Source organism: Misgurnus anguillicaudatus, chromosome 3, assembly GCF_027580225.2.
Source record: "Misgurnus anguillicaudatus chromosome 3, ASM2758022v2, whole genome shotgun sequence".
Lineage (NCBI taxonomy): Eukaryota > Metazoa > Chordata > Actinopteri > Cypriniformes > Cobitidae > Misgurnus > Misgurnus anguillicaudatus.
Window position 1 is genome coordinate 30,327,384 of NC_073339.2, and position 10,117 is coordinate 30,337,500.

The following is a 10,117-nucleotide window of genomic DNA, read 5'->3' on the forward strand; positions in this document are numbered from 1 at the left end:
CTTGGCCAGTCAGAGCACAGATATGACTTCACACCCTTGACTTCTCCAAACCCACCTTTTCCCTTCCCTACACTCTTAAAAATAAAGGTGCTTAAAGGGTTCTTTTTACAGCGATCCCATAGAAGAACCGTTTATGGTTCCTCAAAAAACCATTTAGTCAAAAAAATTGTGCCTATTGTGAAACAGAAAGGTTCTTCAAATGTTGAAGGTTCCTATTAGAACCATTAAGGCTCTCTCTCTCTCTCAATAAGTCCTAAAATTAAGCAGACTGTCTGGTGATTGTGTAGATTATTTTATCTATGATTTTGAAAACTACTTGTTTTTGTTTGAAAAAAAAAAATGTCAGAAAAAACAGAGAATTGAAAGACAAGGAGAGAAATGTTCATAAGTTCATAACTTATGAAACAAATAATGGAATAAAAATAGAATTTAGAATATAAATAAAATATGAATGTAAATTAGGCCTGCAATATTGAAGAGGAATGCAATGTTTTTGTAAAATCTATTTCAATTATATCAAAATATATTTTAACTGAAAATTACATAATCTTTATATAAATTATATAACTATATAATCATACATGTTTTTTATTCATTTTTGGAAAAAAGCATCACTCTCTCTGTCTTACCAGTCTCTTATTTATTGCATATAGCTTTTTGAAGTCATTCAGTTATTGCACTCTAAAAATGGCTGGGTTATTTTTGACCCATAATTGGTAAATATTGGACAGAACACACTGCTGGGTTAAAATTGACCCAATGCTGGGTTGTTTTAACCCAACTGCTGGGTTAGTATACCCCATGGTTGCAACAACCCAACACTGGGTCATTTTTAACACAACATGGGGTCAATTTTAACCCAGCACGTGTTCTGTCCAATATATACCCATTATGGGTCAAAAACAACCTAGCCATTTTTAGAGTGCGGATGATATTGCGAACATTTACGATATTTTCACTCGATTCTGTGTATTACGCTGCCCTAATGTAATTCTGAATTCTTCCTTACTGGTGCATGCATGTATTTTTGTATGACTTTTATAATGAGATTTGTACTCTACTTTGCATCTGTGATATTCTCAGTAGTGTGGATATAACACTGTGCGCGTGCATGTGTGTCTGCCATTCCATCTTAAGAGGCAGCAGGTCATTGATTCCTTGATTGGCTTGTGGCTAACCACAGACCCAGTAGGCATGAAAAGAAACCCTTAAATCCAATGTCTGAGTTTGAGCGTGTGAGGTGTTTTAAGAAGGAAAATGTCTGAGACTAATATGACACGGCTTGAAGAATTCAAGCCCTAAATGTTGTTAGCAGAAATATTTAGGGCCCTTGTTCTTCTAGAACTGTGTGTGTAGTTTTTTTTTAATTCTGTCTATCATTCTTTTTTAATTAAATCTTTGGAATTTGAACACAGCATGAGGTGGCTTGAGAATAAGAGAGAGTAGGGGCTGATACCCTGACATTATAGAGAGATATACCAGACACTTTTCGATTGGATGGAATAAGTCATATTCATGTATTGTTTCTCTCAGTTTTACTGTTATATGTCAGTATTTGACAGCTACTTTGTTTGTTAAATGTCTTAGATATGATTCATTAAAACACAGTAAGCCAGGGGCTATGAATTAACTTTACAGCGCCCTTACGGTTGGTTGTAATCCAGTGCATGATTCAAATAGTTCACCCAAAAATATTTCATCATTTGGTTTTAAATGACTCAAAATATAGTATGAATTGTATTGTCTACTGGTCACCATCCACTTTCATTGTAACTCATGTAGGTTATGACTAGGGCTGTCACAATCATGAAATTTGTCTGATGGTTAATTGTCTAATAAATTGTGACGATTATGACGATTAAAGGGATAGTTCACTTTAAACTGAAAATTCTGTCATCATTTACTCATCCTGATGTTGTTTTAAACCTGTATGAATTTCTTTTTTCTGATGAACACAAAAGAAGATATTTTGAGAAATGATGGTAAATACACAGCAGTAAGTGACCATTGACTTCCATAGTAGGAAAAAAATATTTTGGAAATATTATGATAAATAACTAAGAAAATATTTTGATAAATGATGGTAAGCATACAGTTGATGGTACCCATTCAATTACATCATATTTTTTTATTCCTACTATGGAAGTATATGGTCACTTACTGCTGTGTGTTTACCATCATTTCTTAAAATATATATATTTTTTGTTCATCAGAAAAAAGAAATTCATACAGGTTTAAGACAACATGAGGATGGTTAAATGATGACAGAATTTTCATTTTAAAAGTGAACTATCCCTTTAATTGCCTGTTTTAGGGCTTTGACATTTAATTCTCATAATTTTGTTTGTTCATGAAATAATTCTCACACATTGTTGTGATTATTTAAATGAAATATTTTGCAATGTTTACCTGGCAGTAAATATTAATACACATAACACATATTTAAAAGTAATTATTTAATGAATATATCTTTAAAAACTGAAAATTCTTCATAAGAAGTAAACACAATAAAATGTCTGAAAAATAACTGAAAATAAAAATGCAATAAAAATAAACTGACTATAGACCAGATCAAGAGATGTAAACAACACTGGTCCAGAAGCACTTCCTGTTTACGTTTTTTAACACTAGATAAACGTTGGGATAAAATAAACCAACAGAACATATAAACCTGAATTAACTGAAGTTAAACAAATATCTTAAAGATAACAATATATGTAAAATAAAAAAATAACTGTCACAAACTGTAACAGGAAGTGTTTTTGGACCAGCGTTGTTTACATCATTTGAACTGGTCTATACCAGAACAGGCCTTAAATAGTAGCCAATCCTACTAAGGTCATATTAGTCGTGGACCACATATGGCTGCAAAAAATAAATTCCTTACAGATCCTTAATTATAGCATCCTTCACTTCCCTAAATTTGGAATTGCTGTTTTGGAAATGTATGTTTTACCTGGCAGTTTATATTGCTTATAAAAGTTTTGCAGCATTTCTTTAAATGCGTTTTTTTCCACTGTATTGAACGGCTTTGCCATGTAAAGCATTACGCTTTCAGTTAAGGAGCGCTATCTGATACTGTCTCCTTTATACAGGCGCTGCAGCTCCCCCTTGTGTTTTTAAGAGAGATGTGCAATCATTGTGGTGATCTGAAATCATTGCGATGAGGTCAAACAATCGCAATGAGACAATTATGTAATCATTGTGACAGCCCTAGTTATAACAATGAGTTGAATTTTCTTTGAATTCTTTAAAATTATAGAGCAATTTTTGGTTAATGCAGAAAAATAATAAAGGTTAAGCATTCCTGTCTCATTTTGGGCTGTGGAGGTGGAGACAGGGTGAGAGAGATGGAAAGGAGATTTATTGTGTTTCCTCTGGAAATAAAAGTGATGGAGAGGAAGTTAGGGAGATAATAGCACCCTTAATATCGAATGCTTATCTGTTCCATTAAGGTAGATTAGCCTTTAAATGACTTTTTTAGTTCTATCTCTCCATTCTAACTTGACGGTAAACTGTATAGGCTCTGATTAGATTGGGAGGAAGATAAAGCTTTTCCTCAAACCCGCCGGCACTATGGGGTGTGCTCAAATATACAGTTCCTGTGTGTGTGTATGCGTGTGTCTCTCTGTGTGTGTGTTTATGCAGGCTGATCTTGGCCGGCCTATCAAGTGCGTATGCTGCACCCAGATAAGAAGAGAGAGAATGTGAAAAATGTGAGTAGGATAAACTAATAACTTTGCATGGCAGATTTACTTCGGTGTAGCGCATGTGTGTTCCAACCTTCCAAGACATCCAACGCTGACTCCAGATATCAGATGCTTCCAATAAAACCGCCAACATCAATTATTTCAGTTCATTTCAACCAGTCTAGTAAGATCAAATCAGCGTCAATCAATTTAACTTCATTATACAATCTGATATCACAACGTTAGATTTGTTTGTTTTTGTGTTTTTATAGTCTTTCAGCTTAATAGTTACCGTTTGCGCTCCAAATACGTTCACACACACACAGATGCACATATTTAAAAATCCCCTGAGGGAAATATTTAGCTAATAGGCTGAATACACTGGGCATGGTCTTGAATGTTAAATCATGAATAATTAATGAGAGCTGATGAATAATGAAAAGCGTTTAAAGCTAATTAGGATAATGTGATGGAAACACGGCTCAGCGTTTTGGGATCATATATGGAATAAAGCTCGGTGTGTGCGTGTGAAAGTGGAGAATGGGGATTTATTGATGAGAGAAGCAAAAGTTTGTTTTATAAAAACGAAAACGTGTGAATATAGAGAAAAAGAAGGTGAGATTTGTTGTGGTAAGATGAATGTGTGCTCATTCTTAGACTAAACACAGTCATTAGAGGCATTTTAATTTAGTGTGTAATGATGTGCGCTCTTGTAAACAGGCCCTTAACTCACAATAGCTCACAGCATGACCTCCTATTATGTATGTTCCTACTGTATAAGAGATATTAAACCAAGAACTACCTAACAAAAACTAAACCAAAAGCAGACTGTGGATGTATGTGTATGTTCATCTGAGTGCATACTCCATTGCGTACCATCTGTAACTTTAGCAGAACAGGTACAATTTCTGATACAATCACATTTATCATAATATTGATATTACAAAAGTCTCTTGTGATAATAACGTGATTTAGCGGGCACTGACATAAACATCTATAGCTTCAACTTGGGGGTCAAAAATGTACATCTGGCCCTAAGCTGTGTTTTAGTGCTCTGAATGTCAGCATGGATTTATTCAACACATCTGAAAGTGCTTCTACATTTCAGATGTAAAAGCACAGCTGTCATATTTGCTCATGATATTTAAAACCTGCATTTCTTTTCTCCTATTTTACATCCAACTAGAATTTTATAACCTTATTTTAAGCCTGTTACTTCGGTTTGTAAAACAAACAAAAACAATGCATTGAGAAAAATGCATTTAAAAAGAAAATATAGGACATTCAAGCTTTAACCAATTTTAAGAAACCAAATGCATAGATTTTATTATTTGTATCACTTCACCTTTAATTTTTCAAGACATGGAAATAGTCAAGAGAGTTATAAAGATTGCTGTGTCTTAGTTTGCCAAGTCTTTTTATAAGTAATAGTGTTTATATAACACATGACGTTTATGAATAAAGAAATAAAGATGTAATTTTAGATACACTCAAACACACATATTTAAATGTCAAATGTACGAATTCTCATATTTCAAGCAACAGTTTTTCCCGTAGCTACACTTATGCGACTTAGGTCACTGTTCGAAGTTGTGTTTTGTGAAAACACGAGCTTACAATAGCATGTTGGATCCGACCCAAACCCAGAGGATGTGTGTTTGAGTTTGTGTTTATTTAGACTTTTCTACCCCGATAAATGTCTCAGCGGGCTCATACCTTTGCATATAAAACCGTTTCCATCTCTCTCTCCAAGACCTCATTCTTCCTTCCTCTTTTTCTCTATTTCACACGTTCTCTTTCTTTCCCTCCTGTTCTCACATCGTTGGGAAGAGCACATTCCAAGCAAATATAATGCTATTCATTTATTAGGAAAAAGAGACTTACAATACTGTTCCATGACTCACACAAACATGTACAACCTTTTTTTTACAGTAAATACATATTATCATGAAATTCAATTCAATTTTATTTAGATAGAGATTTTAACAATAGACCCCTCAAAAGTTTGTAAACATTGCAACTAGTGATGCACCGATGTATCGGCCGCCGATATTTATCGGCCGATTTTTGATGAATTTGAAACCATCGGCATATCGGCAATAGCACGAGAAAGGCAGATACCGATTGTTTATTAATTAACTGCATAAAGAAATCCATTATATCTAAAAAATGAGTTAATGTTGTTTATCAAATAAATGCTGAATAGCAAAAACCACCTTTGAAGGTTGTCATGTTGTCTTATTATACTGTTTTAGCTTAATTTGTGGCTCTCTTATTATGTTGGTCAGTTGAATGTTAATTAGATCCGATCCATGTTCAGTAAAAATAATTTGATGCAGAAATAAACTAGCTAATAGACCAACTGTATAGTATTGTGTTTAATATCGGTATCGGCATCGGCCAGAAGTTGTCTGTTTAAATCGGCATCGGTATCGGCCCAAACAAATCCTATCGGTGCATCCCTAATTGCAATGTCTCTGGGTGGGCGGGGCTTAGCTGGAGGCAAAAAGAGCCGTTGAGGCAATGTTGACAAGGGTAAGCTAGCACGTTTTAGGAGAGATTTATTAAACATGGATGCAGAAGAAGTTTAGGAACTGTCCGAATATGTAAAGTCACTGATTCTGCGGGACCGTGACAGCTATTTTTGTAAATTATCTCTTGTGATTTTAACCAGGTTTTGAATATTTCCTAGACAGCATATGAATTACTTTCAGGTGGTTTGGGGAATTTTGTCAAGGCTTATTCTTCTTTTCTAATGTATCCTATCGCTGGGATAACTATAATTAGCAATGTGGATTATTTTAAGAGACATCTATCGCTGTACGTTTGTTTAACATTTAAGCTAAACAATATTGAATTGGCGACTTTTCACCTATAAAACAGAAACTTGCTGATTTGTACTAGATAAAACCAACACACCAGTACATACTGTATGCATAGATTACTTTACCTGATATGAAGTGTGCACTGCAAACACGAGCATTATTTATGATCGCCTCCGTCCAGTCTGTACACCGTATTGCATTCAACCACAATTGTCGTCTTGATTTCTGTGAAGGAATGTCTGCTGGGATCCTTGTCATCAAAAACACACTTTGATGACAATTTAAAGTCAAAACCTCAAACTTTTAGCGGGCCTGCTATGGGTTCCTATTTATTTTTTGCCTCCAGCTAAATCAGTGACGTCACAGTGACGTAGGCGATTAAGGGGTCTATTGTTCATTAAAAGCTTCACATAAAATAGAAACAAAGGAAAAATAACAACAAAATGGCAGTTTGTAAATATAGATGTAAGGCATAATTGACGACCGGACGTTGAATTATTTGGAAAAAATGCACACCCAAAGTGGTAATGTGGCACGACGCAAAGCGGAGGACCGGAGTCAATTATTGATACTTAAAAATAATCAACACCCATGGAACATTTCTCAGCCAATCAGAATAAAGCATTCAACAGCCCCGTGGTATAATAAAGCAATAAGCCCCAAGAAGCAGTGTGTTACCAGTGCATTTTATAACAGCTAAGGGGCGTTGTTAGGCATCACGTGAAGCTGAGTGCCTAAAACCCCCTTAGCTGTTATAAAATGCACTGTAACACCAGTGCTTTGTGGGGCTTATTGCGTTTATAAAACAGTTACTTCATATGCATAGCAGAATTTCATAAAACTCAAAATGATCAAAACTTCTGTGTTTTTAGTGTTAAATGAATGCATCAGTGTTTAATTTGAGTAAGATCGCCACCCAGTGGATAGCGCAAATATGAATGTTAGGTAGAAACTTTTCAGAGAACGTTTTCTCTTTATTGACGAGATGACTCAACAATATTTATTGACATTTATCTGGATATCGCCATTAATTGTGCAATTGTAGACAAATTAAAAATATGATTTAAGACTGTAGTGTTTATTTTCATAAATCAGTGCGCAGCAACAGTGCGCAGTGATATGTAATGCGGTCTAAACCGTGGGTTTACCGGGGTATTTTATCACGGCTTAAAACGCATTTCAACCAATCAGAATGAAGGATCAGAGCCGCCCGTTTTATAATATAAGTTGTACCACGGGTCTGTTGAATGCTTTATTTTGATTGGCTGAGAAATGTTCCGTGGATGTTGATTATTTTTCTCTAAACCGGACATCTAATCTGTCAAATGTCTTTAAATAAGGCACCAAAGCAATGTCTGTGGTAACGGTGGTATAAGCGGAATAATTGACTCCGGTCCCTTTGAATTATTTTCAAATAATTAAATAGCCCGTCATCAATTATTCCTTAAAACAGTGTAGCACAGTGGTTCTCAAACTTTTTTGGTGTGTGGCCCCGCTTGTGTATGGTGCATCCCTTTATGGCCCCCCAAAAGAAAATTTATGACATAAAACATTCAAACAGTTAGTAGCCTTATTTTTCTGAGGTTTAATTACAAAGAATATTTGATCAATTAATGTATTTTATAAATTGTTATATAACTGGGGCCCCCCTGGCACCATCTCAGCCCCCCCAGGAGCCATGGCCCCCAGTTTGAAAACCACTGGTGTAGCATATAACACTCCAATTACAAATTATATACAATACTATAAGTGTGTTTACTAAAGATGTTCCTTGGTTAAGATATTATAAAAGGAAAATCAAAGAACAACAGAAGTAACAAAATCGCTAGGATTAAACCATGTTAGTGAGAGCAGTATTAGCGTGATAAACGAAAGTTTAAAGTTAAACTATTATCAGCAGTCTCCCAGTAAGTGGGGATACAGACAGGCTGCGGTCAATGTCTAATTTTAGGACTATTAGCGTCAGACGTGCAAAAATAACAATTGTCCAATATGCTTCCATCATCTACCACTGCTTAGACAAACAGATAGCCCCACCACAAACATTGCTTGAGTCAGTGTTGCTATGTCAGGCTGGTGCAGCAGTGTTTATGCTTTTTGGGGGGAAATTAACCTAAAAATATATTTTAAAATGTCTCTTTAAAGCTTGGATTCAAGAAAACGGTTTAACTTTTAGAAACTAAACACACTTCAGCATTGCTGTTGTCGTAGCTGAATGCATACTGGTGAACTAGAATTCACTGTATCTCTCTGGTTTGAAATAAGGTTATGTTATGAATTGTATGTGTCTGTATGTGCCTGAATTAGAGATGATGATGACAGGGACATGAACTTGCATGTGTATGTTATATGTGCTGAACATGCACTGTTAGATATTTAAATAGGGACATTCCATAGAGTGGCATTACTTTAAAGGTGCCATAGAATAAAAAACTTGACAGGCCTGGATTAACACAGTGTAGTGTCCTAGGGTGACCACATTTAAAGTACCCCCCCAAAAAAATCTATATTTTAAAAGTCTAGTCATTCAGGGCTCCAGACTAACTTTTGTTACAAGAAGCACTGTAGCCCCTGACTAAAATTATTAGGAGCGCAAGTAGAAAATTTAATGCCTTAAATCATAAATGATTCACATTCCTATCTTTGTGGGGACTAGGGCTGTCACAAATAGTAAATAATTGTCTCATCGCGATTGTTTGACCTCATTGCGATGATTTCAGATCATCGCAATGATTGCACATCTCTCTAAAAAACACAAGGGGAGCTGCAGCGCATGTATAAATGAGACAGCATCAGATAGCGGTCCTTAACTGATGGTGTAACGCAAAAGATTGCATAGCCATTCAATACAGTGGAAAAAACAGCATTTAAAGAAATGCTGCAAAACTTTTATAAGCAGTATAAACTGCCAGGTATAACATACATTCCAAAACAGCAATTTCAAATTTAGGGAAGTGAAGGATGCTATTTTTAAGGATTATAGCATTATAAACATGTCATTATACACTATTCATGTCCCTGTAAACCACATATACCAACCCCCCACTCCCCAAAACACAATGTTAGTGATTTACAGGATGTCTATATGACTCAGTAATGTCAGCCATGTCACACCCTAACTATGCCTGGTAAGTGAGTTTGTATGTGGAGGTGAGTGGGAAAGGAAGGCAATAGAGACTTTTATTCCACACTGTGCAACAGGAAACCTAGAACATTCAAAAATTCCCAATACTTCCTGATACACCCACCCAACCCTACCGGCCAATCATTTTTATCCTTTCAACACACTTCAAATAAGTTTATGGATGTGTGTGTGAAAGATCCGTCATCGAGAATAAGAATACATGTTATATGATAATGGAAAGGTTATTGCATGACTGGACAACACATATTTATATGACACTACCTTTGATTGATTGACCTGAAATTAGATCACACGCAAACAGATGCACAGCCATGCACGCACACAAATACGCTCTGTGGTTCATGTTTATTTGGCTTGTGTGTCCTGATTGTCGTGCTCTAACAATTTGTTGAGTAATTTTTTACAGTCTCGTAAGCAAACACAAAAGAATGTATGCTGGACTTGAAGGTTTGGAAGAC